Raw genomic sequence first — 26,024 nt, 5'->3', positions numbered from 1 at the left:
AAGCTGGGCCTTTGGCTCCAAGCAGCGTGCAAGTGGCCTTAAACAGCAGGCAAGCACCTTCTCAATTCAGCTCTCGGGTCTATGGGGTTGGTGTGCAGCCTCTTGATCACAAGCGCAGGTCCAGCGTGAAAGGGCGTGGCAGTGGAGTCACTCTGCTATTAAGACCTAGTTGGCCAATCTTCATTGCAATGGATGGCCATCTGCAGCTTTATTTGTAGCTCCATTACTTTTTGTTTTGGGCAAAAAGGTGACATTGTGATTTTTCCCCTGGCAGATGAAGAGAAGCGACTTTATGCACTACAGGTCCCTGGACAGCCAAGCAAGTGCGAGATAAAGACTAAGCTGTCCTTTAAGATCACTTGCTCGGAAGGGGAATTAGCTCAGATGGTAGAGCGCTCGCTTTGCATGCGAGAGGTAGCGGGATCGATGCCCGCATTCTCCAGCAAGAAACTTTTCTTTCATTTGACTTTTTTTATTCAAAACTCTTAAATCCTCGCAAATGAGGCATGCGCTGCTGGCTTCAGGGTGTTTACTATCATCCCAAAAGTCTTCCGTCCATTTTCTACTATGCCAAAACGTTACACATTTCTGCACCAAGGCTGGCAGCTGGCGTGAAACTATGCAACAGAGAGAAATAAAATGAGAAGCAAGCACCTTCTCTATTCAGCTCTCGGGTCTATGGGGCCGGCATTTAAAGTCTCCGACCAGCAGGGCACGTTCGGGACTACACAGCGCCCCCCAGCAAAATAATAGCCTGCACCCACCCTCTACTCCCGCATATAACTTTGGCAGAAGTTTGAACAAAATTCCAGGATCCACCCCTGATGGGACTCGAACCCACGATCCTTGGTTTAAGTAGGCCACTGCCTTATCCATAAGGCCACTGGGGCCGCTCAGCCAACAACTCGAGAGTTCTTTCTTTTCCTCTTCTCTCACTGGTGTCACCTGTACTGGCCCACTGATAACTACAGGAGCACTGGATCACGTCCAAAGCTGCACTGTCCCATAACACGAGTGCAACCTGCACCTGCTTGCACTCGGCTGGACACTTCCGCATTATGGGACACACGTTGGAAAGTGGACTCCGTTTCCAGACCTCAATCTTCCCTGTTTAGTATTCTGACGCTCTATTGGAAAATATGTCCATCTGGTAAAAATGACAAATGCACTCCAAAGCTGGGCCTTTGGCTCCAAGCAGCGTGCAAGTGGCCTTAAACAGCAGGCAAGCACCTTCTCAATTCAGCTCTCGGGTCTATGGGGTTGGTGTGCAGCCTCTTGATCACAAGCGCAGGTCCAGCGTGAAAGGGCGTGGCAGTGGAGTCACTCTGCTATTAAGACCTAGTTGGCCAATCTTCATTGCAATGGATGGCCATCTGCAGCTTTATTTGTAGCTCCATTACTTTTTGTTTTGGGCAAAAAGGTGACATTGTGATTTTTCCCCTGGCAGATGAAGAGAAGCGACTTTATGCACTACAGGTCCCTGGACAGCCAAGCAAGTGCGAGATAAAGACTAAGCTGTCCTTTAAGATCATTTGCTCAGAAGGGGAATTAGCTCAGATGGTAGAGCGCTCGCTTTGCATGCGAGAGGTAGCGGGATCGATGCCCGCATTCTCCAGCAAGAAACTTTTCTTTCATTTGACTTTTTTTATTCAAAACTCTTAAATCCTCGCAAATGAGGCATGCGCTGCTGGCTTCAGGGTGTTTACTATCATCCCAAAAGTCTTCCGTCCATTTTCTACTATGCCAAAACGTTACACATTTCTGCACCAAGGCTGGCAGCTGGCGTGAAACTATGCAACAGAGAGAAATAAAATGAGAAGCAAGCACCTTCTCTATTCAGCTCTCGGGTCTATGGGGCCGGCATTTAAAGTCTCCGACCAGCAGGGCACGTTCGGGACTACACAGCGCCCCCCAGCAAAATAATAGCCTGCACCCACCCTCTACTCCCGCATATAACTTTGGCAGAAGTTTGAACAAAATTCCAGGATCCACCCCTGATGGGACTCGAACCCACGATCCTTGGTTTAAGTAGGCCACTGCCTTATCCATAAGGCCACTGGGGCCGCTCAGCCAACAGCTGGAGAGTTCTTTCTTTTCCTCTTCTCTCACTGGTGTCACCTGTACTGGCCCACTGATAACTACAGGAGCATTGGATCACGTCCAAAGCTGCACTGTCCCATAACACGCGTGCAACCTGCACCTGCTTGCACTCGGCTGGACACTTCCGCATTATGGGACACACGTTGGAAAGTGGACTCCGTTTCCAGACCTCAATCTTCCCTGTTTAGTATTCTGACGCTCTATTGGAAAATATGTCCATCTGGTAAAAATGACAAATGCACTCCAAAGCTGGGCCTTTGGCTCCAAGCAGCGTGCAAGTGGCCTTAAACAGCAGGCAAGCACCTTCTCAATTCAGCTCTCAGGTCTATGGGGTTGGTGTGCAGCCTCTTGATCACAAGCGCAGGTCCAGCGTGAAAGGGCGTGGCAGTGGAGTCACTCTGCTATTAAGACCTAGTTGGCCAATCTTCATTGCAATGGATGGCCATCTGCAGCTTTATTTGTAGCTCCATTACTTTTTGTTTTGGGCAAAAAGGTGACATTGTGATTTTTCCCCTGGCAGATGAAGAGAAGCGACTTTATGCACTACAGGTCCCTGGACAGCCAAGCAAGTGCGAGATAAAGACTAAGCTGTCCTTTAAGATCATTCGCTCAGAAGGGGAATTAGCTCAGATGGTAGAGCGCTCGCTTTGCATGCGAGAGGTAGCGGGATCGATGCCCGCATTCTCCAGCAAGAAACTTTTCTTTCATTTGACTTTTTTTATTCAAAACTCTTAAATCCTCGCAAATGAGGCATGCGCTGCTGGCTTCAGGGTGTTTACTATCATCCCAAAAGTCTTCCGTCCATTTTCTACTATGCCAAAACGTTACACATTTCTGCACCAAGGCTGGCAGCTGGCGTGAAACTATGCAACAGAGAGAAATAAAATGAGAAGCAAGCACCTTCTCTATTCAGCTCTCGGGTCTATGGGGCCGGCATTTAAAGTCTCCGACCAGCAGGGCACGTTCGGGACTACACAGCGCCCCCCAGCAAAATAATAGCCTGCACCCACCCTCTACTCCCGCATATAACTTTGGCAGAAGTTTGAACAAAATTCCAGGATCCACCCCTGATGGGACTCGAACCCACGATCCTTGGTTTAAGTAGGCCACTGCCTTATACATAAGGCCACTGGGGCCGCTCAGCCAACAACTCGAGAGTTCTTTCTTTTCCTCTTCTCTCACTGGTGTCACCTGTACTGGCCCACTGATAACTACAGGAGCATTGGATCACGTCCAAAGCTGCACTGTCCCATAACACGCGTGCAACCTGCACCTGCTTGCACTCGGCTGGACACTTCCGCATTATGGGACACACGTTGGAAAGTGGACTCCGTTTCCAGACCTCAATCTTCCCTGTTTAGTATTCTGACGCTCTATTGGAAAATATGTCCATCTGGTAAAAATGACAAATGCACTCCAAAGCTGGGCCTTTGGCTCCAAGCAGCGTGCAAGTGGCCTTAAACAGCAGGCAAGCACCTTCTCAATTCAGCTCTCGGGTCTATGGGGTTGGTGTGCAGCCTCTTGATCACAAGCGCAGGTCCAGCGTGAAAGGGCGTGGCAGTGGAGTCACTCTGCTATTAAGACCTAGTTGGCCAATCTTCATTGCAATGGATGGCCATCTGCAGCTTTATTTGTAGCTCCATTACTTTTTGTTTTGGGCAAAAAGGTGACATTGTGATTTTTCCCCTGGCAGATGAAGAGAAGCGACTTTATGCACTACAGGTCCCTGGACAGCCAAGCAAGTGCGAGATAAAGACTAAGCTGTCCTTTAAGATCACTTGCTCGGAAGGGGAATTAGCTCAGATGGTAGAGCGCTCGCTTTGCATGCGAGAGGTAGCGGGATCGATGCCCGCATTCTCCAGCAAGAAACTTTTCTTTCATTTGACTTTTTTTATTCAAAACTCTTAAATCCTCGCAAATGAGGCATGCGCTGCTGGCTTCAGGGTGTTTACTATCATCCCAAAAGTCTTCCGTCCATTTTCTACTATGCCAAAACGTTACACATTTCTGCACCAAGGCTGGCAGCTGGCGTGAAACTATGCAACAGAGAGAAATAAAATGAGAAGCAAGCACCTTCTCTATTCAGCTCTCGGGTCTATGGGGCCGGCATTTAAAGTCTCCGACCAGCAGGGCACGTTCGGGACTACACAGCGCCCCCCAGCAAAATAATAGCCTGCACCCACCCTCTACTCCCGCATATAACTTTGGCAGAAGTTTGAACAAAATTCCAGGATCCACCCCTGATGGGACTCGAACCCACGATCCTTGGTTTAAGTAGGCCACTGCCTTATCCATAAGGCCACTGGGGCCGCTCAGCCAACAACTCGAGAGTTCTTTCTTTTCCTCTTCTCTCACTGGTGTCACCTGTACTGGCCCACTGATAACTACAGGAGCATTGGATCACGTCCAAAGCTGCACTGTCCCATAACACGAGTGCAACCTGCACCTGCTTGCACTCGGCTGGACACTTCCGCATTATGGGACACACGTTGGAAAGTGGACTCCGTTTCCAGACCTCAATCTTCCCTGTTTAGTATTCTGACGCTCTATTGGAAAATATGTCCATCTGGTAAAAATGACAAATGCACTCCAAAGCTGGGCCTTTGGCTCCAAGCAGCGTGCAAGTGGCCTTAAACAGCAGGCAAGCACCTTCTCAATTCAGCTCTCGGGTCTATGGGGTTGGTGTGCAGCCTCTTGATCACAAGCGCAGGTCCAGCGTGAAAGGGCGTGGCAGTGGAGTCACTCTGCTATTAAGACCTAGTTGGCCAATCTTCATTGCAATGGATGGCCATCTGCAGCTTTATTTGTAGCTCCATTACTTTTTGTTTTGGGCAAAAAGGTGACATTGTGATTTTTCCCCTGGCAGATGAAGAGAAGCGACTTTATGCACTACAGGTCCCTGGACAGCCAAGCAAGTGCGAGATAAAGACTAAGCTGTCCTTTAAGATCATTTGCTCAGAAGGGGAATTAGCTCAGATGGTAGAGCGCTCGCTTTGCATGCGAGAGGTAGCGGGATCGATGCCCGCATTCTCCAGCAAGAAACTTTTCTTTCATTTGACTTTTTTTATTCAAAACTCTTAAATCCTCGCAAATGAGGCATGCGCTGCTGGCTTCAGGGTGTTTACTATCATCCCAAAAGTCTTCCGTCCATTTTCTACTATGCCAAAACGTTACACATTTCTGCACCAAGGCTGGCAGCTGGCGTGAAACTATGCAACAGAGAGAAATAAAATGAGAAGCAAGCACCTTCTCTATTCAGCTCTCGGGTCTATGGGGCCGGCATTTAAAGTCTCCGACCAGCAGGGCACGTTCGGGACTACACAGCGCCCCCCAGCAAAATAATAGCCTGCACCCACCCTCTACTCCCGCATATAACTTTGGCAGAAGTTTGAACAAAATTCCAGGATCCACCCCTGATGGGACTCGAACCCACGATCCTTGGTTTAAGTAGGCCACTGCCTTATACATAAGGCCACTGGGGCCGCTCAGCCAACAGCTCGAGAGTTCTTTCTTTTCCTCTTCTCTCACTGGTGTCACCTGTACTGGCCCACTGATAACTACAGGAGCATTGGATCACGTCCAAAGCTGCACTGTCCCATAACACGCGTGCAACCTGCACCTGCTTGCACTCGGCTGGACACTTCCGCATTATGGGACACACGTTGGAAAGTGGACTCCGTTTCCAGACCTCAATCTTCCCTGTTTAGTATTCTGACGCTCTATTGGAAAATATGTCCATCTGGTAAAAATGACAAATGCACTCCAAAGCTGGGCCTTTGGCTCCAAGCAGCGTGCAAGTGGCCTTAAACAGCAGGCAAGCACCTTCTCAATTCAGCTCTCGGGTCTATGGGGTTGGTGTGCAGCCTCTTGATCACAAGCGCAGGTCCAGCGTGAAAGGGCGTGGCAGTGGAGTCACTCTGCTATTAAGACCTAGTTGGCCAATCTTCATTGCAATGGATGGCCATCTGCAGCTTTATTTGTAGCTCCATTACTTTTTGTTTTGGGCAAAAAGGTGACATTGTGATTTTTCCCCTGGCAGATGAAGAGAAGCGACTTTATGCACTACAGGTCCCTGGACAGCCAAGCAAGTGCGAGATAAAGACTAAGCTGTCCTTTAAGATCACTTGCTCGGAAGGGGAATTAGCTCAGATGGTAGAGCGCTCGCTTTGCATGCGAGAGGTAGCGGGATCGATGCCCGCATTCTCCAGCAAGAAACTTTTCTTTCATTTGACTTTTTTTATTCAAAACTCTTAAATCCTCGCAAATGAGGCATGCGCTGCTGGCTTCAGGGTGTTTACTATCATCCCAAAAGTCTTCCGTCCATTTTCTACTATGCCAAAACGTTACACATTTCTGCACCAAGGCTGGCAGCTGGCGTGAAACTATGCAACAGAGAGAAATAAAATGAGAAGCAAGCACCTTCTCTATTCAGCTCTCGGGTCTATGGGGCCGGCATTTAAAGTCTCCGACCAGCAGGGCACGTTCGGGACTACACAGCGCCCCCCAGCAAAATAATAGCCTGCACCCACCCTCTACTCCCGCATATAACTTTGGCAGAAGTTTGAACAAAATTCCAGGATCCACCCCTGATGGGACTCGAACCCACGATCCTTGGTTTAAGTAGGCCACTGCCTTATCCATAAGGCCACTGGGGCCGCTCAGCCAACAACTCGAGAGTTCTTTCTTTTCCTCTTCTCTCACTGGTGTCACCTGTACTGGCCCACTGATAACTACAGGAGCATTGGATCACGTCCAAAGCTGCACTGTCCCATAACACGAGTGCAACCTGCACCTGCTTGCACTCGGCTGGACACTTCCGCATTATGGGACACACGTTGGAAAGTGGACTCCGTTTCCAGACCTCAATCTTCCCTGTTTAGTATTCTGACGCTCTATTGGAAAATATGTCCATCTGGTAAAAATGACAAATGCACTCCAAAGCTGGGCCTTTGGCTCCAAGCAGCGTGCAAGTGGCCTTAAACAGCAGGCAAGCACCTTCTCAATTCAGCTCTCGGGTCTATGGGGTTGGTGTGCAGCCTCTTGATCACAAGCGCAGGTCCAGCGTGAAAGGGCGTGGCAGTGGAGTCACTCTGCTATTAAGACCTAGTTGGCCAATCTTCATTGCAATGGATGGCCATCTGCAGCTTTATTTGTAGCTCCATTACTTTTTGTTTTGGGCAAAAAGGTGACATTGTGATTTTTCCCCTGGCAGATGAAGAGAAGCGACTTTATGCACTACAGGTCCCTGGACAGCCAAGCAAGTGCGAGATAAAGACTAAGCTGTCCTTTAAGATCATTTGCTCAGAAGGGGAATTAGCTCAGATGGTAGAGCGCTCGCTTTGCATGCGAGAGGTAGCGGGATCGATGCCCGCATTCTCCAGCAAGAAACTTTTCTTTCATTTGACTTTTTTTATTCAAAACTCTTAAATCCTCGCAAATGAGGCATGCGCTGCTGGCTTCAGGGTGTTTACTATCATCCCAAAAGTCTTCCGTCCATTTTCTACTATGCCAAAACGTTACACATTTCTGCACCAAGGCTGGCAGCTGGCGTGAAACTATGCAACAGAGAGAAATAAAATGAGAAGCAAGCACCTTCTCTATTCAGCTCTCGGGTCTATGGGGCCGGCATTTAAAGTCTCCGACCAGCAGGGCACGTTCGGGACTACACAGCGCCCCCCAGCAAAATAATAGCCTGCACCCACCCTCTACTCCCGCATATAACTTTGGCAGAAGTTTGAACAAAATTCCAGGATCCACCCCTGATGGGACTCGAACCCACGATCCTTGGTTTAAGTAGGCCACTGCCTTATCCATAAGGCCACTGGGGCCGCTCAGCCAACAGCTGGAGAGTTCTTTCTTTTCCTCTTCTCTCACTGGTGTCACCTGTACTGGCCCACTGATAACTACAGGAGCATTGGATCACGTCCAAAGCTGCACTGTCCCATAACACGCGTGCAACCTGCACCTGCTTGCACTCGGCTGGACACTTCCGCATTATGGGACACACGTTGGAAAGTGGACTCCGTTTCCAGACCTCAATCTTCCCTGTTTAGTATTCTGACGCTCTATTGGAAAATATGTCCATCTGGTAAAAATGACAAATGCACTCCAAAGCTGGGCCTTTGGCTCCAAGCAGCGTGCAAGTGGCCTTAAACAGCAGGCAAGCACCTTCTCAATTCAGCTCTCAGGTCTATGGGGTTGGTGTGCAGCCTCTTGATCACAAGCGCAGGTCCAGCGTGAAAGGGCGTGGCAGTGGAGTCACTCTGCTATTAAGACCTAGTTGGCCAATCTTCATTGCAATGGATGGCCATCTGCAGCTTTATTTGTAGCTCCATTACTTTTTGTTTTGGGCAAAAAGGTGACATTGTGATTTTTCCCCTGGCAGATGAAGAGAAGCGACTTTATGCACTACAGGTCCCTGGACAGCCAAGCAAGTGCGAGATAAAGACTAAGCTGTCCTTTAAGATCATTCGCTCAGAAGGGGAATTAGCTCAGATGGTAGAGCGCTCGCTTTGCATGCGAGAGGTAGCGGGATCGATGCCCGCATTCTCCAGCAAGAAACTTTTCTTTCATTTGACTTTTTTTATTCAAAACTCTTAAATCCTCGCAAATGAGGCATGCGCTGCTGGCTTCAGGGTGTTTACTATCATCCCAAAAGTCTTCCGTCCATTTTCTACTATGCCAAAACGTTACACATTTCTGCACCAAGGCTGGCAGCTGGCGTGAAACTATGCAACAGAGAGAAATAAAATGAGAAGCAAGCACCTTCTCTATTCAGCTCTCGGGTCTATGGGGCCGGCATTTAAAGTCTCCGACCAGCAGGGCACGTTCGGGACTACACAGCGCCCCCCAGCAAAATAATAGCCTGCACCCACCCTCTACTCCCGCATATAACTTTGGCAGAAGTTTGAACAAAATTCCAGGATCCACCCCTGATGGGACTCGAACCCACGATCCTTGGTTTAAGTAGGCCACTGCCTTATACATAAGGCCACTGGGGCCGCTCAGCCAACAACTCGAGAGTTCTTTCTTTTCCTCTTCTCTCACTGGTGTCACCTGTACTGGCCCACTGATAACTACAGGAGCATTGGATCACGTCCAAAGCTGCACTGTCCCATAACACGCGTGCAACCTGCACCTGCTTGCACTCGGCTGGACACTTCCGCATTATGGGACACACGTTGGAAAGTGGACTCCGTTTCCAGACCTCAATCTTCCCTGTTTAGTATTCTGACGCTCTATTGGAAAATATGTCCATCTGGTAAAAATGACAAATGCACTCCAAAGCTGGGCCTTTGGCTCCAAGCAGCGTGCAAGTGGCCTTAAACAGCAGGCAAGCACCTTCTCAATTCAGCTCTCGGGTCTATGGGGTTGGTGTGCAGCCTCTTGATCACAAGCGCAGGTCCAGCGTGAAAGGGCGTGGCAGTGGAGTCACTCTGCTATTAAGACCTAGTTGGCCAATCTTCATTGCAATGGATGGCCATCTGCAGCTTTATTTGTAGCTCCATTACTTTTTGTTTTGGGCAAAAAGGTGACATTGTGATTTTTCCCCTGGCAGATGAAGAGAAGCGACTTTATGCACTACAGGTCCCTGGACAGCCAAGCAAGTGCGAGATAAAGACTAAGCTGTCCTTTAAGATCACTTGCTCGGAAGGGGAATTAGCTCAGATGGTAGAGCGCTCGCTTTGCATGCGAGAGGTAGCGGGATCGATGCCCGCATTCTCCAGCAAGAAACTTTTCTTTCATTTGACTTTTTTTATTCAAAACTCTTAAATCCTCGCAAATGAGGCATGCGCTGCTGGCTTCAGGGTGTTTACTATCATCCCAAAAGTCTTCCGTCCATTTTCTACTATGCCAAAACGTTACACATTTCTGCACCAAGGCTGGCAGCTGGCGTGAAACTATGCAACAGAGAGAAATAAAATGAGAAGCAAGCACCTTCTCTATTCAGCTCTCGGGTCTATGGGGCCGGCATTTAAAGTCTCCGACCAGCAGGGCACGTTCGGGACTACACAGCGCCCCCCAGCAAAATAATAGCCTGCACCCACCCTCTACTCCCGCATATAACTTTGGCAGAAGTTTGAACAAAATTCCAGGATCCACCCCTGATGGGACTCGAACCCACGATCCTTGGTTTAAGTAGGCCACTGCCTTATCCATAAGGCCACTGGGGCCGCTCAGCCAACAACTCGAGAGTTCTTTCTTTTCCTCTTCTCTCACTGGTGTCACCTGTACTGGCCCACTGATAACTACAGGAGCATTGGATCACGTCCAAAGCTGCACTGTCCCATAACACGAGTGCAACCTGCACCTGCTTGCACTCGGCTGGACACTTCCGCATTATGGGACACACGTTGGAAAGTGGACTCCGTTTCCAGACCTCAATCTTCCCTGTTTAGTATTCTGACGCTCTATTGGAAAATATGTCCATCTGGTAAAAATGACAAATGCACTCCAAAGCTGGGCCTTTGGCTCCAAGCAGCGTGCAAGTGGCCTTAAACAGCAGGCAAGCACCTTCTCAATTCAGCTCTCGGGTCTATGGGGTTGGTGTGCAGCCTCTTGATCACAAGCGCAGGTCCAGCGTGAAAGGGCGTGGCAGTGGAGTCACTCTGCTATTAAGACCTAGTTGGCCAATCTTCATTGCAATGGATGGCCATCTGCAGCTTTATTTGTAGCTCCATTACTTTTTGTTTTGGGCAAAAAGGTGACATTGTGATTTTTCCCCTGGCAGATGAAGAGAAGCGACTTTATGCACTACAGGTCCCTGGACAGCCAAGCAAGTGCGAGATAAAGACTAAGCTGTCCTTTAAGATCATTTGCTCAGAAGGGGAATTAGCTCAGATGGTAGAGCGCTCGCTTTGCATGCGAGAGGTAGCGGGATCGATGCCCGCATTCTCCAGCAAGAAACTTTTCTTTCATTTGACTTTTTTTATTCAAAACTCTTAAATCCTCGCAAATGAGGCATGCGCTGCTGGCTTCAGGGTGTTTACTATCATCCCAAAAGTCTTCCGTCCATTTTCTACTATGCCAAAACGTTACACATTTCTGCACCAAGGCTGGCAGCTGGCGTGAAACTATGCAACAGAGAGAAATAAAATGAGAAGCAAGCACCTTCTCTATTCAGCTCTCGGGTCTATGGGGCCGGCATTTAAAGTCTCCGACCAGCAGGGCACGTTCGGGACTACACAGCGCCCCCCAGCAAAATAATAGCCTGCACCCACCCTCTACTCCCGCATATAACTTTGGCAGAAGTTTGAACAAAATTCCAGGATCCACCCCTGATGGGACTCGAACCCACGATCCTTGGTTTAAGTAGGCCACTGCCTTATACATAAGGCCACTGGGGCCGCTCAGCCAACAGCTCGAGAGTTCTTTCTTTTCCTCTTCTCTCACTGGTGTCACCTGTACTGGCCCACTGATAACTACAGGAGCATTGGATCACGTCCAAAGCTGCACTGTCCCATAACACGCGTGCAACCTGCACCTGCTTGCACTCGGCTGGACACTTCCGCATTATGGGACACACGTTGGAAAGTGGACTCCGTTTCCAGACCTCAATCTTCCCTGTTTAGTATTCTGACGCTCTATTGGAAAATATGTCCATCTGGTAAAAATGACAAATGCACTCCAAAGCTGGGCCTTTGGCTCCAAGCAGCGTGCAAGTGGCCTTAAACAGCAGGCAAGCACCTTCTCAATTCAGCTCTCGGGTCTATGGGGTTGGTGTGCAGCCTCTTGATCACAAGCGCAGGTCCAGCGTGAAAGGGCGTGGCAGTGGAGTCACTCTGCTATTAAGACCTAGTTGGCCAATCTTCATTGCAATGGATGGCCATCTGCAGCTTTATTTGTAGCTCCATTACTTTTTGTTTTGGGCAAAAAGGTGACATTGTGATTTTTCCCCTGGCAGATGAAGAGAAGCGACTTTATGCACTACAGGTCCCTGGACAGCCAAGCAAGTGCGAGATAAAGACTAAGCTGTCCTTTAAGATCACTTGCTCGGAAGGGGAATTAGCTCAGATGGTAGAGCGCTCGCTTTGCATGCGAGAGGTAGCGGGATCGATGCCCGCATTCTCCAGCAAGAAACTTTTCTTTCATTTGACTTTTTTTATTCAAAACTCTTAAATCCTCGCAAATGAGGCATGCGCTGCTGGCTTCAGGGTGTTTACTATCATCCCAAAAGTCTTCCGTCCATTTTCTACTATGCCAAAACGTTACACATTTCTGCACCAAGGCTGGCAGCTGGCGTGAAACTATGCAACAGAGAGAAATAAAATGAGAAGCAAGCACCTTCTCTATTCAGCTCTCGGGTCTATGGGGCCGGCATTTAAAGTCTCCGACCAGCAGGGCACGTTCGGGACTACACAGCGCCCCCCAGCAAAATAATAGCCTGCACCCACCCTCTACTCCCGCATATAACTTTGGCAGAAGTTTGAACAAAATTCCAGGATCCACCCCTGATGGGACTCGAACCCACGATCCTTGGTTTAAGTAGGCCACTGCCTTATCCATAAGGCCACTGGGGCCGCTCAGCCAACAACTCGAGAGTTCTTTCTTTTCCTCTTCTCTCACTGGTGTCACCTGTACTGGCCCACTGATAACTACAGGAGCATTGGATCACGTCCAAAGCTGCACTGTCCCATAACACGAGTGCAACCTGCACCTGCTTGCACTCGGCTGGACACTTCCGCATTATGGGACACACGTTGGAAAGTGGACTCCGTTTCCAGACCTCAATCTTCCCTGTTTAGTATTCTGACGCTCTATTGGAAAATATGTCCATCTGGTAAAAATGACAAATGCACTCCAAAGCTGGGCCTTTGGCTCCAAGCAGCGTGCAAGTGGCCTTAAACAGCAGGCAAGCACCTTCTCAATTCAGCTCTCGGGTCTATGGGGTTGGTGTGCAGCCTCTTGATCACAAGCGCAGGTCCAGCGTGAAAGGGCGTGGCAGTGGAGTCACTCTGCTATTAAGACCTAGTTGGCCAATCTTCATTGCAATGGATGGCCATCTGCAGCTTTATTTGTAGCTCCATTACTTTTTGTTTTGGGCAAAAAGGTGACATTGTGATTTTTCCCCTGGCAGATGAAGAGAAGCGACTTTATGCACTACAGGTCCCTGGACAGCCAAGCAAGTGCGAGATAAAGACTAAGCTGTCCTTTAAGATCATTTGCTCAGAAGGGGAATTAGCTCAGATGGTAGAGCGCTCGCTTTGCATGCGAGAGGTAGCGGGATCGATGCCCGCATTCTCCAGCAAGAAACTTTTCTTTCATTTGACTTTTTTTATTCAAAACTCTTAAATCCTCGCAAATGAGGCATGCGCTGCTGGCTTCAGGGTGTTTACTATCATCCCAAAAGTCTTCCGTCCATTTTCTACTATGCCAAAACGTTACACATTTCTGCACCAAGGCTGGCAGCTGGCGTGAAACTATGCAACAGAGAGAAATAAAATGAGAAGCAAGCACCTTCTCTATTCAGCTCTCGGGTCTATGGGGCCGGCATTTAAAGTCTCCGACCAGCAGGGCACGTTCGGGACTACACAGCGCCCCCCAGCAAAATAATAGCCTGCACCCACCCTCTACTCCCGCATATAACTTTGGCAGAAGTTTGAACAAAATTCCAGGATCCACCCCTGATGGGACTCGAACCCACGATCCTTGGTTTAAGTAGGCCACTGCCTTATCCATAAGGCCACTGGGGCCGCTCAGCCAACAGCTGGAGAGTTCTTTCTTTTCCTCTTCTCTCACTGGTGTCACCTGTACTGGCCCACTGATAACTACAGGAGCATTGGATCACGTCCAAAGCTGCACTGTCCCATAACACGCGTGCAACCTGCACCTGCTTGCACTCGGCTGGACACTTCCGCATTATGGGACACACGTTGGAAAGTGGACTCCGTTTCCAGACCTCAATCTTCCCTGTTTAGTATTCTGACGCTCTATTGGAAAATATGTCCATCTGGTAAAAATGACAAATGCACTCCAAAGCTGGGCCTTTGGCTCCAAGCAGCGTGCAAGTGGCCTTAAACAGCAGGCAAGCACCTTCTCAATTCAGCTCTCAGGTCTATGGGGTTGGTGTGCAGCCTCTTGATCACAAGCGCAGGTCCAGCGTGAAAGGGCGTGGCAGTGGAGTCACTCTGCTATTAAGACCTAGTTGGCCAATCTTCATTGCAATGGATGGCCATCTGCAGCTTTATTTGTAGCTCCATTACTTTTTGTTTTGGGCAAAAAGGTGACATTGTGATTTTTCCCCTGGCAGATGAAGAGAAGCGACTTTATGCACTACAGGTCCCTGGACAGCCAAGCAAGTGCGAGATAAAGACTAAGCTGTCCTTTAAGATCATTCGCTCAGAAGGGGAATTAGCTCAGATGGTAGAGCGCTCGCTTTGCATGCGAGAGGTAGCGGGATCGATGCCCGCATTCTCCAGCAAGAAACTTTTCTTTCATTTGACTTTTTTTATTCAAAACTCTTAAATCCTCGCAAATGAGGCATGCGCTGCTGGCTTCAGGGTGTTTACTATCATCCCAAAAGTCTTCCGTCCATTTTCTACTATGCCAAAACGTTACACATTTCTGCACCAAGGCTGGCAGCTGGCGTGAAACTATGCAACAGAGAGAAATAAAATGAGAAGCAAGCACCTTCTCTATTCAGCTCTCGGGTCTATGGGGCCGGCATTTAAAGTCTCCGACCAGCAGGGCACGTTCGGGACTACACAGCGCCCCCCAGCAAAATAATAGCCTGCACCCACCCTCTACTCCCGCATATAACTTTGGCAGAAGTTTGAACAAAATTCCAGGATCCACCCCTGATGGGACTCGAACCCACGATCCTTGGTTTAAGTAGGCCACTGCCTTATACATAAGGCCACTGGGGCCGCTCAGCCAACAACTCGAGAGTTCTTTCTTTTCCTCTTCTCTCACTGGTGTCACCTGTACTGGCCCACTGATAACTACAGGAGCATTGGATCACGTCCAAAGCTGCACTGTCCCATAACACGCGTGCAACCTGCACCTGCTTGCACTCGGCTGGACACTTCCGCATTATGGGACACACGTTGGAAAGTGGACTCCGTTTCCAGACCTCAATCTTCCCTGTTTAGTATTCTGACGCTCTATTGGAAAATATGTCCATCTGGTAAAAATGACAAATGCACTCCAAAGCTGGGCCTTTGGCTCCAAGCAGCGTGCAAGTGGCCTTAAACAGCAGGCAAGCACCTTCTCAATTCAGCTCTCGGGTCTATGGGGTTGGTGTGCAGCCTCTTGATCACAAGCGCAGGTCCAGCGTGAAAGGGCGTGGCAGTGGAGTCACTCTGCTATTAAGACCTAGTTGGCCAATCTTCATTGCAATGGATGGCCATCTGCAGCTTTATTTGTAGCTCCATTACTTTTTGTTTTGGGCAAAAAGGTGACATTGTGATTTTTCCCCTGGCAGATGAAGAGAAGCGACTTTATGCACTACAGGTCCCTGGACAGCCAAGCAAGTGCGAGATAAAGACTAAGCTGTCCTTTAAGATCACTTGCTCGGAAGGGGAATTAGCTCAGATGGTAGAGCGCTCGCTTTGCATGCGAGAGGTAGCGGGATCGATGCCCGCATTCTCCAGCAAGAAACTTTTCTTTCATTTGACTTTTTTTATTCAAAACTCTTAAATCCTCGCAAATGAGGCATGCGCTGCTGGCTTCAGGGTGTTTACTATCATCCCAAAAGTCTTCCGTCCATTTTCTACTATGCCAAAACGTTACACATTTCTGCACCAAGGCTGGCAGCTGGCGTGAAACTATGCAACAGAGAGAAATAAAATGAGAAGCAAGCACCTTCTCTATTCAGCTCTCGGGTCTATGGGGCCGGCATTTAAAGTCTCCGACCAGCAGGGCACGTTCGGGACTACACAGCGCCCCCCAGCAAAATAATAGCCTGCACCCACCCTCTACTCCCGCATATAACTTTGGCAGAAGTTTGAACAAAATTCCAGGATCCACCCCTGATGGGACTCGAACCCACGATCCTTGGTTTAAGTAGGCCACTGCCTTATCCATAAGGCCACTGGGGCCGCTCAGCCAACAACTCGAGAGTTCTTTCTTTTCCTCTTCTCTCACTGGTGTCACCTGTACTGGCCCACTGATAACTACAGGAGCATTGGATCACGTCCAAAGCTGCACTGTCCCATAACACGAGTGCAACCTGCACCTGCTTGCACTCGGCTGGACACTTCCGCATTATGGGACACACGTTGGAAAGTGGACTCCGTTTCCAGACCTCAATCTTCCCTGTTTAGTATTCTGACGCTCTATTGGAAAATATGTCCATCTGGTAAAAATGACAAATGCACTCCAAAGCTGGGCCTTTGGCTCCAAGCAGCGTGCAAGTGGCCTTAAACAGCAGGCAAGCACCTTCTCAATTCAGCTCTCGGGTCTATGGGGTTGGTGTGCAGCCTCTTGATCACAAGCGCAGGTCCAGCGTGAAAGGGCGTGGCAGTGGAGTCACTCTGCTATTAAGACCTAGTTGGCCAATCTTCATTGCAATGGATGGCCATCTGCAGCTTTATTTGTAGCTCCATTACTTTTTGTTTTGGGCAAAAAGGTGACATTGTGATTTTTCCCCTGGCAGATGAAGAGAAGCGACTTTATGCACTACAGGTCCCTGGACAGCCAAGCAAGTGCGAGATAAAGACTAAGCTGTCCTTTAAGATCATTTGCTCAGAAGGGGAATTAGCTCAGATGGTAGAGCGCTCGCTTTGCATGCGAGAGGTAGCGGGATCGATGCCCGCATTCTCCAGCAAGAAACTTTTCTTTCATTTGACTTTTTTTATTCAAAACTCTTAAATCCTCGCAAATGAGGCATGCGCTGCTGGCTTCAGGGTGTTTACTATCATCCCAAAAGTCTTCCGTCCATTTTCTACTATGCCAAAACGTTACACATTTCTGCACCAAGGCTGGCAGCTGGCGTGAAACTATGCAACAGAGAGAAATAAAATGAGAAGCAAGCACCTTCTCTATTCAGCTCTCGGGTCTATGGGGCCGGCATTTAAAGTCTCCGACCAGCAGGGCACGTTCGGGACTACACAGCGCCCCCCAGCAAAATAATAGCCTGCACCCACCCTCTACTCCCGCATATAACTTTGGCAGAAGTTTGAACAAAATTCCAGGATCCACCCCTGATGGGACTCGAACCCACGATCCTTGGTTTAAGTAGGCCACTGCCTTATCCATAAGGCCACTGGGGCCGCTCAGCCAACAGCTGGAGAGTTCTTTCTTTTCCTCTTCTCTCACTGGTGTCACCTGTACTGGCCCACTGATAACTACAGGAGCATTGGATCACGTCCAAAGCTGCACTGTCCCATAACACGCGTGCAACCTGCACCTGCTTGCACTCGGCTGGACACTTCCGCATTATGGGACACACGTTGGAAAGTGGACTCCGTTTCCAGACCTCAATCTTCCCTGTTTAGTATTCTGACGCTCTATTGGAAAATATGTCCATCTGGTAAAAATGACAAATGCACTCCAAAGCTGGGCCTTTGGCTCCAAGCAGCGTGCAAGTGGCCTTAAACAGCAGGCAAGCACCTTCTCAATTCAGCTCTCAGGTCTATGGGGTTGGTGTGCAGCCTCTTGATCACAAGCGCAGGTCCAGCGTGAAAGGGCGTGGCAGTGGAGTCACTCTGCTATTAAGACCTAGTTGGCCAATCTTCATTGCAATGGATGGCCATCTGCAGCTTTATTTGTAGCTCCATTACTTTTTGTTTTGGGCAAAAAGGTGACATTGTGATTTTTCCCCTGGCAGATGAAGAGAAGCGACTTTATGCACTACAGGTCCCTGGACAGCCAAGCAAGTGCGAGATAAAGACTAAGCTGTCCTTTAAGATCATTCGCTCAGAAGGGGAATTAGCTCAGATGGTAGAGCGCTCGCTTTGCATGCGAGAGGTAGCGGGATCGATGCCCGCATTCTCCAGCAAGAAACTTTTCTTTCATTTGACTTTTTTTATTCAAAACTCTTAAATCCTCGCAAATGAGGCATGCGCTGCTGGCTTCAGGGTGTTTACTATCATCCCAAAAGTCTTCCGTCCATTTTCTACTATGCCAAAACGTTACACATTTCTGCACCAAGGCTGGCAGCTGGCGTGAAACTATGCAACAGAGAGAAATAAAATGAGAAGCAAGCACCTTCTCTATTCAGCTCTCGGGTCTATGGGGCCGGCATTTAAAGTCTCCGACCAGCAGGGCACGTTCGGGACTACACAGCGCCCCCCAGCAAAATAATAGCCTGCACCCACCCTCTACTCCCGCATATAACTTTGGCAGAAGTTTGAACAAAATTCCAGGATCCACCCCTGATGGGACTCGAACCCACGATCCTTGGTTTAAGTAGGCCACTGCCTTATACATAAGGCCACTGGGGCCGCTCAGCCAACAACTCGAGAGTTCTTTCTTTTCCTCTTCTCTCACTGGTGTCACCTGTACTGGCCCACTGATAACTACAGGAGCATTGGATCACGTCCAAAGCTGCACTGTCCCATAACACGCGTGCAACCTGCACCTGCTTGCACTCGGCTGGACACTTCCGCATTATGGGACACACGTTGGAAAGTGGACTCCGTTTCCAGACCTCAATCTTCCCTGTTTAGTATTCTGACGCTCTATTGGAAAATATGTCCATCTGGTAAAAATGACAAATGCACTCCAAAGCTGGGCCTTTGGCTCCAAGCAGCGTGCAAGTGGCCTTAAACAGCAGGCAAGCACCTTCTCAATTCAGCTCTCGGGTCTATGGGGTTGGTGTGCAGCCTCTTGATCACAAGCGCAGGTCCAGCGTGAAAGGGCGTGGCAGTGGAGTCACTCTGCTATTAAGACCTAGTTGGCCAATCTTCATTGCAATGGATGGCCATCTGCAGCTTTATTTGTAGCTCCATTACTTTTTGTTTTGGGCAAAAAGGTGACATTGTGATTTTTCCCCTGGCAGATGAAGAGAAGCGACTTTATGCACTACAGGTCCCTGGACAGCCAAGCAAGTGCGAGATAAAGACTAAGCTGTCCTTTAAGATCACTTGCTCGGAAGGGGAATTAGCTCAGATGGTAGAGCGCTCGCTTTGCATGCGAGAGGTAGCGGGATCGATGCCCGCATTCTCCAGCAAGAAACTTTTCTTTCATTTGACTTTTTTTATTCAAAACTCTTAAATCCTCGCAAATGAGGCATGCGCTGCTGGCTTCAGGGTGTTTACTATCATCCCAAAAGTCTTCCGTCCATTTTCTACTATGCCAAAACGTTACACATTTCTGCACCAAGGCTGGCAGCTGGCGTGAAACTATGCAACAGAGAGAAATAAAATGAGAAGCAAGCACCTTCTCTATTCAGCTCTCGGGTCTATGGGGCCGGCATTTAAAGTCTCCGACCAGCAGGGCACGTTCGGGACTACACAGCGCCCCCCAGCAAAATAATAGCCTGCACCCACCCTCTACTCCCGCATATAACTTTGGCAGAAGTTTGAACAAAATTCCAGGATCCACCCCTGATGGGACTCGAACCCACGATCCTTGGTTTAAGTAGGCCACTGCCTTATCCATAAGGCCACTGGGGCCGCTCAGCCAACAACTCGAGAGTTCTTTCTTTTCCTCTTCTCTCACTGGTGTCACCTGTACTGGCCCACTGATAACTACAGGAGCATTGGATCACGTCCAAAGCTGCACTGTCCCATAACACGCGTGCAACCTGCACCTGCTTGCACTCGGCTGGACACTTCCGCATTATGGGACACACGTTGGAAAGTGGACTCCGTTTCCAGACCTCAATCTTCCCTGTTTAGTATTCTGACGCTCTATTGGAAAATATGTCCATCTGGTAAAAATGACAAATGCACTCCAAAGCTGGGCCTTTGGCTCCAAGCAGCGTGCAAGTGGCCTTAAACAGCAGGCAAGCACCTTCTCAATTCAGCTCTCGGGTCTATGGGGTTGGTGTGCAGCCTCTTGATCACAAGCGCAGGTCCAGCGTGAAAGGGCGTGGCAGTGGAGTCACTCTGCTATTAAGACCTAGTTGGCCAATCTTCATTGCAATGGATGGCCATCTGCAGCTTTATTTGTAGCTCCATTACTTTTTGTTTTGGGCAAAAAGGTGACATTGTGATTTTTCCCCTGGCAGATGAAGAGAAGCGACTTTATGCACTACAGGTCCCTGGACAGCCAAGCAAGTGCGAGATAAAGACTAAGCTGTCCTTTAAGATCATTCGCTCAGAAGGGGAATTAGCTCAGATGGTAGAGCGCTCGCTTTGCATGCGAGAGGTAGCGGGATCGATGCCCGCATTCTCCAGCAAGAAACTTTTCTTTCATTTGACTTTTTTTATTCAAAACTCTTAAATCCTCGCAAATGAGGCATGCGCTGCTGGCTTCAGGGTGTTTACTATCATCCCAAAAGTCTTCCGTCCATTTTCTACTATGCCAAAACGTTACACATTTCTGCACCAAGGCTGGCAGCTGGCGTGAAACTATGCAACAGAGAGAAATAAAATGAGAAGCAAGCACCTTCTCCATTCAGCTCTCGGGTCTATGGGGCCGGCATTTAAAGTCTCCGACCAGCAGGGCACGTTCGGGACTACACAGCGCCCCCCAGCAAAATAATAGCCTGCACCCACCCTCTACTCCCGCATATAACTTTGGCAGAAGTTTGAACAAAATTCCAGGATCCACCCCTGATGGGACTCGAACCCACGATCCTTGGTTTAAGTAGGCCACTGCCTTATCCATAAGGCCACTGGGGCCGCTCAGCCAACAGCTTGAGAGTTCTTTCTTTTCCTCTTCTCTCACTGGTGTCACCTGTACTGGCCCACTGATAACTACAGGAGCATTGGATCACGTCCAAAGCTGCACTGTCCCATAACACGCGTGCAACCTGCACCTGCTTGCACTCGGCTGGACACTTCCGCTTTATGGGACACACGTTGGAAAGTGGACTCCGTTTCCAGACCTCAATCTTCCCTGTTTAGTATTCTGACGCTCTATTGGAAAATATGTCCATCTGGTAAAAATGACAAATGCACTCCAAAGCTGGGCCTTTGGCTCCAAGCAGCGTGCAAGTGGCCTTAAACAGCAGGCAAGCACCTTCTCAATTCAGCTCTCGGGTCTATGGGGTTGGTGTGCAGCCTCTTGATCACAAGCGCAGGTCCAGCGTGAAAGGGCGTGGCAGTGGAGTCACTCTGCTATTAAGACCTAGTTGGCCAATCTTCATTGCAATGGATGGCCATCTGCAGCTTTATTTGTAGCTCCATTACTTTTTGTTTTGGGCAAAAAGGTGACATTGTGATTTTTCCCCTGGCAGATGAAGAGAAGCGACTTTATGCACTACAGGTCCCTGGACAGCCAAGCAAGTGCGAGATAAAGACTAAGCTGTCCTTTAAGATCATTCGCTCAGAAGGGGAATTAGCTCAGATGGTAGAGCGCTCGCTTTGCATGCGAGAGGTAGCGGGATCGATGCCCGCATTCTCCAGCAAGAAACTTTTCTTTCATTTGACTTTTTTTATTCAAAACTCTTAAATCCTCGCAAATGAGGCATGCGCTGCTGGCTTCAGGGTGTTTACTATCATCCCAAAAGTCTTCCGTCCATTTTCTACTATGCCAAAACGTTACACATTTCTGCACCAAGGCTGGCAGCTGGCGTGAAACTATGCAACAGAGAGAAATAAAATGAGAAGCAAGCACCTTCTCTATTCAGCTCTCGGGTCTATGGGGCCGGCATTTAAAGTCTCCGACCAGCAGGGCACGTTCGGGACTACACAGCGCCCCCCAGCAAAATAATAGCCTGCACCCACCCTCTACTCCCGCATATAACTTTGGCAGAAGTTTGAACAAAATTCCAGGATCCACCCCTGATGGGACTCGAACCCACGATCCTTGGTTTAAGTAGGCCACTGCCTTATCCATAAGGCCACTGGGGCCGCTCAGCCAACAGCTGGAGAGTTCTTTCTTTTCCTCTTCTCTCACTGGTGTCACCTGTACTGGCCCACTGATAACTACAGGAGCATTGGATCACGTCCAAAGCTGCACTGTCCCATAACACGCGTGCAACCTGCACCTGCTTGCACTCGGCTGGACACTTCCGCATTATGGGACACACGTTGGAAAGTGGACTCCGTTTCCAGACCTCAATCTTCCCTGTTTAGTATTCTGACGCTCTATTGGAAAATATGTCCATCTGGTAAAAATGACAAATGCACTCCAAAGCTGGGCCTTTGGCTCCAAGCAGCGTGCAAGTGGCCTTAAACAGCAGGCAAGCACCTTCTCAATTCAGCTCTCAGGTCTATGGGGTTGGTGTGCAGCCTCTTGATCACAAGCGCAGGTCCAGCGTGAAAGGGCGTGGCAGTGGAGTCACTCTGCTATTAAGACCTAGTTGGCCAATCTTCATTGCAATGGATGGCCATCTGCAGCTTTATTTGTAGCTCCATTACTTTTTGTTTTGGGCAAAAAGGTGACATTGTGATTTTTCCCCTGGCAGATGAAGAGAAGCGACTTTATGCACTACAGGTCCCTGGACAGCCAAGCAAGTGCGAGATAAAGACTAAGCTGTCCTTTAAGATCATTCGCTCAGAAGGGGAATTAGCTCAGATGGTAGAGCGCTCGCTTTGCATGCGAGAGGTAGCGGGATCGATGCCCGCATTCTCCAGCAAGAAACTTTTCTTTCATTTGACTTTTTTTATTCAAAACTCTTAAATCCTCGCAAATGAGGCATGCGCTGCTGGCTTCAGGGTGTTTACTATCATCCCAAAAGTCTTCCGTCCATTTTCTACTATGCCAAAACGTTACACATTTCTGCACCAAGGCTGGCAGCTGGCGTGAAACTATGCAACAGAGAGAAATAAAATGAGAAGCAAGCACCTTCTCTATTCAGCTCTCGGGTCTATGGGGCCGGCATTTAAAGTCTCCGACCAGCAGGGCACGTTCGGGACTACACAGCGCCCCCCAGCAAAATAATAGCCTGCACCCACCCTCTACTCCCGCATATAACTTTGGCAGAAGTTTGAACAAAATTCCAGGATCCACCCCTGATGGGACTCGAACCCACGATCCTTGGTTTAAGTAGGCCACTGCCTTATCCATAAGGCCACTGGGGCCGCTCAGCCAACAGCTGGAGAGTTCTTTCTTTTCCTCTTCTCTCACTGGTGTCACCTGTACTGGCCCACTGATAACTACAGGAGCATTGGATCACGTCCAAAGCTGCACTGTCCCATAACACGCGTGCAACCTGCACCTGCTTGCACTCGGCTGGACACTTCCGCATTATGGGACACACGTTGGAAAGTGGACTCCGTTTCCAGACCTCAATCTTCCCTGTTTAGTATTCTGACGCTCTATTGGAAAATATGTCCATCTGGTAAAAATGACAAATGCACTCCAAAGCTGGGCCTTTGGCTCCAAGCAGCGTGCAAGTGGCCTTAAACAGCAGGCAAGCACCTTCTCAATTCAGCTCTCAGGTCTATGGGGTTGGTGTGCAGCCTCTTGATCACAAGCGCAGGTCCAGCGTGAAAGGGCGTGGCAGTGGAGTCACTCTGCTATTAAGACCTAGTTGGCCAATCTTCATTGCAATGGATGGCCATCTGCAGCTTTATTTGTAGCTCCATTACTTTTTGTTTTGGGCAAAAAGGTGACATTGTGATTTTTCCCCTGGCAGATGAAGAGAAGCGACTTTATGCACTACAGGTCCGTGGACAGCCAAGCAAGTGCGAGATAAAGACTAAGCTGTCCTTTAAGATCATTCGCTCAGAAGGGGAATTAGCTCAGATGGTAGAGCGCTCGCTTTGCATGCGAGAGGTAGCGGGATCGATGCCCGCATTCTCCAGCAAGAAACTTTTCTTTCATTTGACTTTTTTTATTCAAAACTCTTAAATCCTTGCAAATGAGGCATGCGCTGCTGGCTTCAGGGTGTTTACTATCATCCCAAAAGTCTTCCGTCCATTTTCTACTATGCCAAAACGTTACACATTTCTGCACCAAGGCTGGCAGCTGGCGTGAAACTATGCAACAGAGAGAAATAAAATGAGAAGCAAGCACCTTCTCCATTCAGCTCTCGGGTCTATGGGGCCGGCATTTAAAGTCTCCGACCAGCAGGGCACGTTCGGGACTACACAGCGCCCCCCAGCAAAATAATAGCCTGCACCCACCCTCTACTCCCGCATATAACTTTGGCAGAAGTTTGAACAAAATTCCAGGATCCACCCCTGATGGGACTCGAACCCACGATCCTTGGTTTAAGTAGGCCACTGCCTTATCCATAAGGCCACTGGGGCCGCTCAGCCAACAGCTTGAGAGTTCTTTCTTTTCCTCTTCTCTCACTGGTGTCACCTGTACTGGCCCACTGATAACTACAGGAGCATTGGATCACGTCCAAAGCTGCACTGTCCCATAACACGCGTGCAACCTGCACCTGCTTGCACTCGGCTGGACACTTCCGCTTTATGGGACACACGTTGGAAAGTGGACTCCGTTTCCAGACCTCAATCTTCCCTGTTTAGTATTCTGACGCTCTATTGGAAAATATGTCCATCTGGTAAAAATGACAAATGCACTCCAAAGCTGGGCCTTTGGCTCCAAGCAGCGTGCAAGTGGCCTTAAACAGCAGGCAAGCACCTTCTCAATTCAGCTCTCGGGTCTATGGGGTTGGTGTGCAGCCTCTTGATCACAAGCGCAGGTCCAGCGTGAAAGGGCGTGGCAGTGGAGTCACTCTGCTATTAAGACCTAGTTGGCCAATCTTCATTGCAATGGATGGCCATCTGCAGCTTTATTTGTAGCTCCATTACTTTTTGTTTTGGGCAAAAAGGTGACATTGTGATTTTTCCCCTGGCAGATGAAGAGAAGCGACTTTATGCACTACAGGTCCCTGGACAGCCAAGCAAGTGCGAGATAAAGACTAAGCTGTCCTTTAAGATCATTTGCTCAGAAGGGGAATTAGCTCAGATGGTAGAGCGCTCGCTTTGCATGCGAGAGGTAGCGGGATCGATGCCCGCATTCTCCAGCAAGAAACTTTTCTTTCATTTGACTTTTTTTATTCAAAACTCTTAAATCCTCGCAAATGAGGCATGCGCTGCTGGCTTCAGGGTGTTTACTATCATCCCAAAAGTCTTCCGTCCATTTTCTACTATGCCAAAACGTTACACATTTCTGCACCAAGGCTGGCAGCTGGCGTGAAACTATGCAACAGAGAGAAATAAAATGAGAAGCAAGCACCTTCTCTATTCAGCTCTCGGGTCTATGGGGCCGGCATTTAAAGTCTCCGACCAGCAGGGCACGTTCGGGACTACACAGCGCCCCCCAGCAAAATAATAGCCTGCACCCACCCTCTACTCCCGCATATAACTTTGGCAGAAGTTTGAACAAAATTCCAGGATCCACCCCTGATGGGACTCGAACCCACGATCCTTGGTTTAAGTAGGCCACTGCCTTATCCATAAGGCCACTGGGGCCGCTCAGCCAACAGCTGGAGAGTTCTTTCTTTTCCTCTTCTCTCACTGGTGTCACCTGTACTGGCCCACTGATAACTACAGGAGCATTGGATCACGTCCAAAGCTGCACTGTCCCATAACACGCGTGCAACCTGCACCTGCTTGCACTCGGCTGGACACTTCCGCATTATGGGACACACGTTGGAAAGTGGACTCCGTTTCCAGACCTCAATCTTCCCTGTTTAGTATTCTGACGCTCTATTGGAAAATATGTCCATCTGGTAAAAATGACAAATGCACTCCAAAGCTGGGCCTTTGGCTCCAAGCAGCGTGCAAGTGGCCTTAAACAGCAGGCAAGCACCTTCTCAATTCAGCTCTCAGGTCTATGGGGTTGGTGTGCAGCCTCTTGATCACAAGCGCAGGTCCAGCGTGAAAGGGCGTGGCAGTGGAGTCACTCTGCTATTAAGACCTAGTTGGCCAATCTTCATTGCAATGGATGGCCATCTGCAGCTTTATTTGTAG

The 26,024-nt window shown here is 49.0% G+C and overlaps 22 non-coding genes across 22 annotated transcripts; all 22 read left to right on the top strand.

The window, feature by feature from the left end:
* Positions 1-369: 369 nt before the first annotated feature.
* Positions 370-442, top strand: TRNAA-UGC (transfer RNA alanine (anticodon UGC)). The gene has a single exon. It is a non-coding gene; the product is annotated as a tRNA-Ala (tRNA).
* Positions 443-1,542: 1,100 nt separating this feature from the next.
* Positions 1,543-1,615, top strand: TRNAA-UGC (transfer RNA alanine (anticodon UGC)). The gene has a single exon. It is a non-coding gene; the product is annotated as a tRNA-Ala (tRNA).
* Positions 1,616-2,715: 1,100 nt separating this feature from the next.
* On the top strand, positions 2,716-2,788 carry TRNAA-UGC (transfer RNA alanine (anticodon UGC)). The gene has a single exon. It is a non-coding gene; the product is annotated as a tRNA-Ala (tRNA).
* A 1,100-nt stretch (positions 2,789-3,888) lies between these two features.
* Positions 3,889-3,961, top strand: TRNAA-UGC (transfer RNA alanine (anticodon UGC)). Its single transcript has one exon. It is a non-coding gene; the product is annotated as a tRNA-Ala (tRNA).
* A 1,100-nt stretch (positions 3,962-5,061) lies between these two features.
* TRNAA-UGC (transfer RNA alanine (anticodon UGC)) lies at positions 5,062-5,134 on the top strand. The gene has a single exon. It is a non-coding gene; the product is annotated as a tRNA-Ala (tRNA).
* Positions 5,135-6,234: 1,100 nt separating this feature from the next.
* TRNAA-UGC (transfer RNA alanine (anticodon UGC)) lies at positions 6,235-6,307 on the top strand. Its single transcript has one exon. It is a non-coding gene; the product is annotated as a tRNA-Ala (tRNA).
* Positions 6,308-7,407: 1,100 nt separating this feature from the next.
* TRNAA-UGC (transfer RNA alanine (anticodon UGC)) lies at positions 7,408-7,480 on the top strand. The gene has a single exon. It is a non-coding gene; the product is annotated as a tRNA-Ala (tRNA).
* Positions 7,481-8,580: 1,100 nt separating this feature from the next.
* Positions 8,581-8,653, top strand: TRNAA-UGC (transfer RNA alanine (anticodon UGC)). Its single transcript has one exon. It is a non-coding gene; the product is annotated as a tRNA-Ala (tRNA).
* Positions 8,654-9,753: 1,100 nt separating this feature from the next.
* TRNAA-UGC (transfer RNA alanine (anticodon UGC)) lies at positions 9,754-9,826 on the top strand. The gene has a single exon. It is a non-coding gene; the product is annotated as a tRNA-Ala (tRNA).
* A 1,100-nt stretch (positions 9,827-10,926) lies between these two features.
* TRNAA-UGC (transfer RNA alanine (anticodon UGC)) lies at positions 10,927-10,999 on the top strand. The gene has a single exon. It is a non-coding gene; the product is annotated as a tRNA-Ala (tRNA).
* A 1,100-nt stretch (positions 11,000-12,099) lies between these two features.
* Positions 12,100-12,172, top strand: TRNAA-UGC (transfer RNA alanine (anticodon UGC)). The gene has a single exon. It is a non-coding gene; the product is annotated as a tRNA-Ala (tRNA).
* A 1,100-nt stretch (positions 12,173-13,272) lies between these two features.
* TRNAA-UGC (transfer RNA alanine (anticodon UGC)) lies at positions 13,273-13,345 on the top strand. The gene has a single exon. It is a non-coding gene; the product is annotated as a tRNA-Ala (tRNA).
* Positions 13,346-14,445: 1,100 nt separating this feature from the next.
* On the top strand, positions 14,446-14,518 carry TRNAA-UGC (transfer RNA alanine (anticodon UGC)). Its single transcript has one exon. It is a non-coding gene; the product is annotated as a tRNA-Ala (tRNA).
* A 1,100-nt stretch (positions 14,519-15,618) lies between these two features.
* TRNAA-UGC (transfer RNA alanine (anticodon UGC)) lies at positions 15,619-15,691 on the top strand. Its single transcript has one exon. It is a non-coding gene; the product is annotated as a tRNA-Ala (tRNA).
* A 1,100-nt stretch (positions 15,692-16,791) lies between these two features.
* TRNAA-UGC (transfer RNA alanine (anticodon UGC)) lies at positions 16,792-16,864 on the top strand. Its single transcript has one exon. It is a non-coding gene; the product is annotated as a tRNA-Ala (tRNA).
* A 1,100-nt stretch (positions 16,865-17,964) lies between these two features.
* TRNAA-UGC (transfer RNA alanine (anticodon UGC)) lies at positions 17,965-18,037 on the top strand. The gene has a single exon. It is a non-coding gene; the product is annotated as a tRNA-Ala (tRNA).
* Positions 18,038-19,137: 1,100 nt separating this feature from the next.
* On the top strand, positions 19,138-19,210 carry TRNAA-UGC (transfer RNA alanine (anticodon UGC)). Its single transcript has one exon. It is a non-coding gene; the product is annotated as a tRNA-Ala (tRNA).
* A 1,100-nt stretch (positions 19,211-20,310) lies between these two features.
* On the top strand, positions 20,311-20,383 carry TRNAA-UGC (transfer RNA alanine (anticodon UGC)). Its single transcript has one exon. It is a non-coding gene; the product is annotated as a tRNA-Ala (tRNA).
* Positions 20,384-21,483: 1,100 nt separating this feature from the next.
* On the top strand, positions 21,484-21,556 carry TRNAA-UGC (transfer RNA alanine (anticodon UGC)). The gene has a single exon. It is a non-coding gene; the product is annotated as a tRNA-Ala (tRNA).
* A 1,100-nt stretch (positions 21,557-22,656) lies between these two features.
* On the top strand, positions 22,657-22,729 carry TRNAA-UGC (transfer RNA alanine (anticodon UGC)). Its single transcript has one exon. It is a non-coding gene; the product is annotated as a tRNA-Ala (tRNA).
* Positions 22,730-23,829: 1,100 nt separating this feature from the next.
* On the top strand, positions 23,830-23,902 carry TRNAA-UGC (transfer RNA alanine (anticodon UGC)). Its single transcript has one exon. It is a non-coding gene; the product is annotated as a tRNA-Ala (tRNA).
* Positions 23,903-25,002: 1,100 nt separating this feature from the next.
* Positions 25,003-25,075, top strand: TRNAA-UGC (transfer RNA alanine (anticodon UGC)). The gene has a single exon. It is a non-coding gene; the product is annotated as a tRNA-Ala (tRNA).
* Positions 25,076-26,024: the final 949 nt, after the last annotated feature.

The sequence above is a fragment of the Ambystoma mexicanum genome, chromosome 5q (genome assembly GCF_040938575.1).
Source record: "Ambystoma mexicanum isolate Mex_15411 chromosome 5q, UKY_AmexF1_1, whole genome shotgun sequence".
NCBI classification, from domain to species: domain Eukaryota; kingdom Metazoa; phylum Chordata; class Amphibia; order Caudata; family Ambystomatidae; genus Ambystoma; species Ambystoma mexicanum.
The sequence above is the reverse complement of the archived record's forward strand: the minus strand, read 5'-3'. Positions and strand labels throughout refer to the sequence as shown.